This window comes from Bison bison, unplaced genomic scaffold (assembly GCF_000754665.1).
Source record: "Bison bison bison isolate TAMUID 2011002044 unplaced genomic scaffold, Bison_UMD1.0 scf7180017864068, whole genome shotgun sequence".
Classification (NCBI taxonomy): Eukaryota; Metazoa; Chordata; class Mammalia; order Artiodactyla; family Bovidae; genus Bison; species Bison bison.
The window spans coordinates 3,028,088-3,036,926 of NW_011494640.1; positions in this window are offsets into that span (position 1 = coordinate 3,028,088).

An 8,839-nucleotide genomic window follows, 5' to 3' on the forward strand; every position below is an offset into this window, starting at 1 on the left:
GTCTAGTCAAGGCTATGGTTTTTCCAGTAGTCATGTATGGATGTGAGAGTTGAACTATAAAGAAAGCTGAGTGCCGAAGAATTGATGCTTTTGAACTGTGGTGTTGGAGAAGACTGTTGAGAGTCCCTTGGACTGCAAGGAGATCCAACCAGTCCATCCTAAAGGAGATCAGTCCTGGGTGTTCATTGGAAGGACTGATGCTGAAGCTGAAACTCCAATACTTTGGCCACCTGATGTGAAGAACTGACTCATTGGAAAAGACCCTGATCCTGGAAGAGATTGAAGGCAGGAGGAGAAGGGGATGATAGAGGATGAGATGGTTGGATGGCATCACCGACTCAATGGAAATGAGTTTGAGTAAACTCTGGGAGTTGGTGATGGACAGGGAGGCCTGGCGTGCTGCAGTGCATGGGGTCGCAAAGAGTCGGACACAACTGAGTGACTGAACTGAACTGAACTGAGCCTACCCATATCCAGAACAAAGCTAAAGAATATTTATAAGAATACAAAAATGATCCAGCACCCACAAGGTAAAACTCACAATGTCTGGCATCCAAAAACAAAGCACCAGGCATGTAAAGAAGGAGGAAAATACAACTTATCAGGAAGAGAAAAATCAATCAGAACTACCCAGAAGTGACACATGATAGAATTAGGAGACAAGACATTAAAACACATATTTATAACTGAATTCCATATGTTCAAGAAGCTAGAAGAAAGATTAAGTATGTTAAGTAGAGTCATGGAAAATATAAAAAAGACCCAAATCAAATTTCTAGAGATGAAAATTACAATGTTTAAAATGAAAAATACACCGAATGGAATTAATGACAGTTTCGATACTGCAGAAAAGATTTGTGAATCTAAAGACATAGCTATAGAAACTATCCAAAATAAAACATACAAAGAAAAAAAAAGATGTAACAAATGAAATGAGCATAAACAAGCTGTGGGATAACTGTAAAGCAGCCTAACATATGTGTATTTGGAGGGAGAGGAGAAGGGGAGGGACCAAAAGCAATTTGAAGAAATGTCTGAAAATTTTCCAATCTGATGAAAACTGTAAATTCACAGATCCAAGAAACTCAATAGACCACAAACACAAGAAACATAAAGAAAATTACAAGACACAGCATATCAAATTGCATAAGACAAGTGATAAAGTGAAAATCTTCATGGCAGTCAGAGTAAGAAGACACACTGCCGGGACTTCCCTGGTGGTCTGATGGTTGAGAGTCCACCTGCCAATGCAGGGGACACGGGTTTGATCCTTGCTCTGGAAGGACTTTGGGGCGACAAACCCTGCCAGCTGCAGCCACTGAAGCCAGAGTGCCTAGAGCCTGCACAGGTGTGCATGCTAAGTCGCTTCAGTGGTGTTCGACTCTTCACGAGCGATGGACCTGAACTGGAAGTAGCCCGCCAGGCTCCTCTGTCCATGGAATTCTCCAGATAAGAATACTGGAGTGGGTTGCCATGCCCTCCTCCAGGAGATCTTCCTGACCCAGGAATCAGAGCTGCATCTCCTGCCTTGGCAGGCAGATTCTTTATCACTAGTGTTACCTGGGAAGATTGCCAAGAGCCTGTACTCCAGCAACAAAAGAAGCCCCTGCAATGAGAGGCCCCTGAACGACATCTAGAGAGTAGCCCCATTCGCTCTGACTAGAGAAATCCTATGTGCAGTGACGAAAACCCAGCACAACCAAAAATAATAAATAAATAAAATATTTTTTTTAAAAAGACACACTACATGCAGAAAAACAAAGAGTGATGACAGCGGATTTTGTATTTGGAAACAATGCAAGCTAGAAGATGGCAGATCTTCAAAGATACTGAAGGTACTCTGCCAACCTAAGTTTGATAATTTAGATAAAAACGATGAATTCCTTGAAAAATACAAATGACCAAAGCTCACTCAAGAAGAAAGAGATAACCTGAATAATTTTATAAGTATTAAATAAATTGGGGCTTCTTAGGTGGCTCAGTGGTAAAGAATCTGCCTGCCAGTGCAGGCGATGAGGGTTCCTTGATTCCTTGGGTTGGGAAGATCCCCTTGAGAAGGAATTGGCAACCCACTCCAGTATTCCTGCTTGGACAGAGGAGCCTGGTGGGCTATAGTCCATGGGCTCGCAAAGAGTTGGACACGACTCTCCAACTGAGCACATATACACACACAAATAAATTGAATTTATAGTTGAAATCTTTCCACAAAGAAAACTCCAACTCCAGATGGCTTCACTGAGGAATTCTTCCAAATGTATAAGGAAGAAATAATACTAATTTTATGAAAATCTTCCATAAAATCGAAGAGGAGGGAATACTACCTGATTTATTTTATGAGGCCAGCAAATTGAATTCAACAATATATAAACAGGATACTATCAACACATCATGGTCAAAAGGATAATATGCCCCAGGAATATAGTCAATATAATCCATCATATTAACAGACTGAGAAAGAAAAGCCATGTGATCATCTTAATAAGCAGAAAAAACATTTCACAAAAGTCAAGTCCATTCTTGATTAAAACCCTCAATGCTCTAGAAATAATAGGGAAGTTCCTCAACTTGATAAAGGACATTTATGAAAAACTTAAATTTCTATCATATTTCATGGTGAAAGATTGAATGCTTTCCCCTAGTATCAGAATCAGAGTAAAGATGTCAGCACTCATCATTTTATTGCACATTATACTAGAGATTCTTGCCAGTGCTACTGGAACAAATAAGTGAGTGAGTTAGGTTTGACACAAGATTAATATGAAAAAATCCATTTTATTTCTATTTCTTAGAAACAAATAATCAGAAATTAAATTTTAAAACATTATTTATAGTAAAATATATTAAATACTTGGGGATGACTCTGACAACAACGTGTAAGACCTGTACACAATAACAGCGCTTTGCTAAGAAAAATTAAAGAAGACCTAAACAAATGGGATGCTATACAATGGTCTTAGATTAGTGGACTCAATATTAAATCAATTCTCCCAAAATTCATCTATAGATTCAACACAATCTTAATGAAAACCCTAGTAGACTTTGTGTGTGTGTGTGTGTACAAACTGACAAGCTAACTCCAAAATTTATATAAAAATACAGAGGATGTAAAATAGTAAAAACAGTTTTGAAAAAGAATGTGAATGTTGAAGGACTTATTATAAAGCTACAGTAAGCAAGACAGTGTGGTATTGGCTTCAAGATAGACACTTAGATCTATAGGACAAAATAGAGATTCCAGAAAGAGAGCCACACTTAGTCAAGTGATTTTTGAAAATATGTGAAGGCAATTCAATTGAGAAAGGATAATCTTTTCAAAAAATAGTATTGGAACAACTAAACATCCATAGGCAAAAAATGAAAACAAAAATAAGACTTGAATCATGGACTTAAATGTATGCCATAAAACTATAAAACTTCTGGAAGAAAACAAAAGAAATTCTTTGTTGGTCTTGAGTTAGGCAATGATTTCCTGTATATAGTACTGAAATTTTAAAACATTGGTTACAGCATGTAAGGAAAAATTGATAAACTGGACTTCATCAAAATTAAGAAAAATCTATTCTTTGAAAGACACTGTTACAATAATGAAAAGACAAGCCACAGACTGGGAGAAAATAACTGCAAATCACATAACTAAAAAAGGACTTTTATGCAGAATATAAAGAACTATAAAAACTCAATAAAAAGAAAACACACAGCTTCCCCCAAAATGGGTAAAAGATTTGTACAAATGCTTCACCGAAGAATATGTGTGGATGACCAATAAGCATATAAAAGGATGTTTGACATCATTAGTCATTATTAAAATGCAAATTAAAACCACAATGAGATACTACAATGCACTTACTGTAACACCTAAGGCCATACAAAGTGCTGGTGAGGGTGTGGAATAACAAAATCTTTCTTAAATTGCTGGAGAAACTGTTCAATGTACAACTAATTTGGAAAACAGTTTAGCAGTTTCTTAAAAAGTTAAAAATACACCAACCACATAACTCAGCCATTCTACTCCAAGGTGTTTAAGAGAAATAAAACCATTGTTGCATGACGATTTGTACACAAATGTTCATTGCTGCTTTATTTATAATAGCCCAAATTGGAAGTAGGGCTTCCTTGGTGACTCAAATGGTAAAGAAACTGCCTGCCAATGCAGGAGATGTGGGTTCAACCCTTGGGTTGGGAGGATCCCCTGGAGAAGGAAATAGCAACCCAATATTCTTGCCTGGGAAATCCCATGGACAGGAGCCTAGGGGGTTACAGTCCTTGGAGTAGCAAGAGTCAGACGTGACTTAGCAACTAAACAACAACAACAAATTGGAAATAAAAGTCTCAAATCAACAAGTAAATGGATACACAAACTGTGGTCTACCCATAAAATGGAATGCTACTGAGCAATACAAAGAACACATTATTTATATATGTAGCAACACAGCTGAATCTCAAAATAATTGTGCTGAGTGAAAAGACAGAAAAGAGTTTTGTGTAGTCACTAAGTCCTGTGCAACTCTTTTACAACTCCACTGACTGTAGCCTGCCAGGCTCCTCTGTCTATGAGATTTCCCAGGCAAGAATACTGGAGTGGGTTGCCATTTCCTTCTCCAGGACATCTTCCCAACCCAACGATTGAACTCACATCTCCTGCATTGGCAAGCAGATTCTTTACCACTGAGCCATCAGGGAAGCCCACTTACTATATAACTCCATTCAAACAAAATTCTAGAAAATGAAAGTAATCTATAGTGACAGAAAGCAGATCAGTGGTTGCCTGAGGATGGGGTGGGGCAGGGAGTGGAGGGAAGGAGGGAGAAATTACAAAGAGGCACCAGGAAACTTTTGGGGTGATGTTCATTATCTTGACAGTGGTGATGATTTCACAGGTGGTATATATGTCAAAACTTACCAAATTGCTCACTTAAAATACGTGCAATTTTTCTGCACCATTTATCATATGCCAATTAGACTTCAATAAAACTGTTAAAAAACAATCCCAGAAGAAAAGTGTGGGAGGCGAGAGGTAATGATGAACAAAGAACCTGGCAAATGTGTTGGTGAATCTAAATAAGCCATAATGATAAGAATTATAAAACGGATTGAAAACATCTGATTTTGTATTGGATGGTAGAAATCAGGCAAGGGGTTTTTATTCAACTCTCTATTTTAACTGTGTATTATGCATGCTTCACTTCCATGGTACCTGAGAGAACAAAGAACGGGGATTTTTTTTTTAATCAATTAAAAAATGTGAAATAAGAAAAAGGAAGTAAAGAAAAAGCAGGAAGTAGCTCAAGTCACAGGAAAGGAGGTAGGAATAGCTTAATGCACCGCCTTAAAAATGTTTGTGGGAGACTAGGAAGGCTTCCTGGAAAAGGGGACATTTATTTAAGATGGTTTTAAAGGATGAGCAGAAATATAATACATAGAGGGGGTTGCATTAGCAAATGCACGGGGAGATAAAGAGGCAAGCTAGATGGACTTCTTTGTCAGTCCAGTGGTTAAGACTCCATGCTTGCGGTGCAAGGGGCACAGTTTGATCCCTGGTCAGAGAACTAAGATCCGTCATGCCACACAGTGTAGCCAAAAAAAAAAAAAAAGACATGCTAGAGTCAGCACATAGGATGTGACCCCTGGGGAGGGGCCGGAGGCTGCAAACTGAGGGACCACTCACTAAAGGCCCTAAGTGATGACAGAGGGGGAACACCAGAAAGATTTTCTAATCTGAGGTGTTGTGGTTGGAGGGTGTTTTTGACACATCCCTGGAGGGTGATCTGCAGAAGGGAATGGCTACCCACTCCAGTTTTCTGGCCTGGAGAGTTCCAACGACAGAGGAGTCTGGCAGACTACAGACCATGGGGTCACAAAGAGTCAGACACAACTGAGTGACTTTCACTTCCCTGGAGGGTGGTATAGAAAATGAATTATTGCGGCAACACTGGAGGCAGGGAAGGTGGTGAGAGGGAGGGGAGGTTGTGGAGACAGAGGGAAGAAACCATCTTTCATTCTCCTACAACTCAGTTTCCTGCTCACCATCAATGACAGGCCTTTTGCTATGAAGATGTCCCCAGGCATCTTATGTGACTAAGTTGGAGAGAATTGTTTCCCCAGCAAATCGCTGGCAGCACCATAACTGTGGAAATATGCTATTTAAAAGTGACCTAACTTCTGACCTCCAGATCTGCCTTGTGACATGAGAGCAGCCAGCAAAGAGCCCTGGCCTTGGGTCTGAAGGTCTGGGTTCTGGTGTCTGAGTCAGCACTGGCTCACTGTGTAACCTCCACCAAGTCCCTTGCCCTCTCTGAGCACCACCTAATCAGTCAACTCCCTCCTTAAAGTGAGGGTGTTGGACAAGCCTTCCCATCTTTGACCTTCACAATCAGCCTGCAGATCTGACTCCAGTTCTGTCTCTCCTTAATATCCCAACCCACTGGGTGAGCATGCCCCAACCATGTTGCATTGGGGGCAACCCAAGCATGCCCCAATCCATGGGGATTAGCATGTCCCAACCCCACCACTGGGCTTCATCTCTTGGAGAAGCAAGACTCTCTGATTTCTTCCTTTCCTAAAATGAAAATAGCATTACTGTTTTCATGAGTTAATTGTTAAAAGTTTAAGCCATAAGAGAAGTATAAGGGAGAACATAAAATTCAAGTGCAATCCTAATATGCAAAGGTAGTCACTATTAAGATTTTGACCACAGTCTTCTAGACTATTCACTCTGTTCACACACACACACACACACATATGTACACCTGCACACATACACTTCAAACATCCACACACACAACTTGATGTGATAAAATTATAGTATTTTAACTATGTTGTAATTATGTTATAATATAATCTAAAAAATCTATTTTTTTCCACTCAATGGAAAAAATTGTCATGGAATCTATGGAAAAATATTCTCTTATTTAATTTTTTTAAATGTTGATTACATACTCACATAAAAATATACCATGACATTTATGCAATGCATAAATGTGATCAGCATGAACATGGGCAAACCCTAGTCACTTCTTTATTTTTTATGGCTTCCGATTTTCCTCTATCAAAGAATGGACTATGAACACTACTACAATGAACATCTTTAAACATACATCCTTTTGCATTTTTAGAAGAAATATTCAGATGTGGAATTATTGGGTTCAAAATGTGAATATTAAAATTTTTATGTATATTGCTCAACTATCCTCCCTAAAGTTAGTACCAGTTCTCACTTTTGCCAACAATATGAGTGCCCACTTCTCAATACCACCCCCCTTTTTTTGGTGGGTAGCAGTTTTTGTAAGCCTTACAAAAAATAAAACTTACATATAAAGATTGCCTTGGTCAACATCTTTTTTTTTAAACAGAAGGCATTAAGCATTTCTAATCTAATAGGTGAACATGTAACTTCATGGTTTTTATTTTCATTTCTTTGGTTTATTAGTGAGGTTGATCATCTGCTATTTGGAGCTATTTGGATATTTTCTTTTGTGAAATGGTCTGTTTATGTCCTTTATTTTTCTGTTGGGTCTGTTTGTTTCTTATTGCTTTTTAAGAGCTCTTTCTATATTAGAGATTTAACCTCAGACCACCTGGTTTTTCAGGGTCCTTCAGTTCAGTTCAGTTCAATCTCTCAGTCGTGTATGACTCTTTTGGGACCCCATGGACGGCAGCACACCAGGCTTCCCTGTCCATCACCAACTCCCAGAGCTTGCTCTAACTCATGTCCATTGAATCAGTGATGCCATCCAGCCATCTCATTCTCTGCCATCCCCTTCTCCTCCTGCCTTCAATTTTTCCCAGAATCAGGGTCTTTTCCAATGAGTCAGTTCTTGGAATCAGGTGGCCAAATTATTGGAGTTTCAGCTTCAGCATCAGTCCTTCCAATGAATATTCAGGACTGATTTCCTTTAGGATGGACTGGTTGGATCACCTTGCAGTCCAAGGGACTCTCAAGAGTCTTCTTCAATACCACAATTCAGAAACATCAATTCATTGGTGCTCAACCTTCTTTTATGGTCCAACTCTCACATCCATACATGACTACTGGAAAAACCATAGCTCTGACTCGACAGACCTTTGTCAGCAAAGTAATGTCTCTACTTTGCAATATGCTGTCTAGGTTGTCTAGGTTGGATATTGTTTTTATTTTCATTTCTTTGGTTTGTTAGTGAGGTTGATCATCTGCTTATTAGCTATTTGGATATTTTCTTTTGTCAAATGGTCTGTTTATGTCCTTTATCTATTTTTCTGTTGGGTCTGTTTGTTTCTTATTGCTTTTTAAGAGCTCTTTATATATTAGAGATTTAACTTCAGACCACCTGGTTTTTCAGGGTCCTTAGAGTTGGGCAACATGGTCCCCTGCAGTCAGGTTCCCAAGAGACTGAAGCAATTCTGCCTCCGGTCAGCAGAGGGCAGCAGTGGGCAAGATTCATCTTCAGGCAGGACACACTCAGGTCTGCCTGGAGCAGGGCACACACACACACACACACACACACACACACACACACAAAGACCCTTTCAGAGAGCTTCTCAGGAAACCAATTGGTCCACTGACACTTCAGGGGCCCCCAACACAGATTTTTCTCCTTAGTCTCTGGAGACAGCTGTGAACATTGAAGAAAATCCGGTTCTAAAATAAGACTGGAGTCAAACTCCAACTCTGTCACCTCCTAGCTGTAGGTTGGGCACAACCTTTATGATCTCTTTACCTCTCGGTTTTCTCATCTATAAAATGGGTCCAATGATACCCTTCCCAGGGTGTGATGAAGGAACCGTGAACAGAGGGACGCTGTAGTCTGGCATGTGCGTGTGCTTAGAGATTACAGCCCAGGCCATCCACCTCCCTACCCTCTGC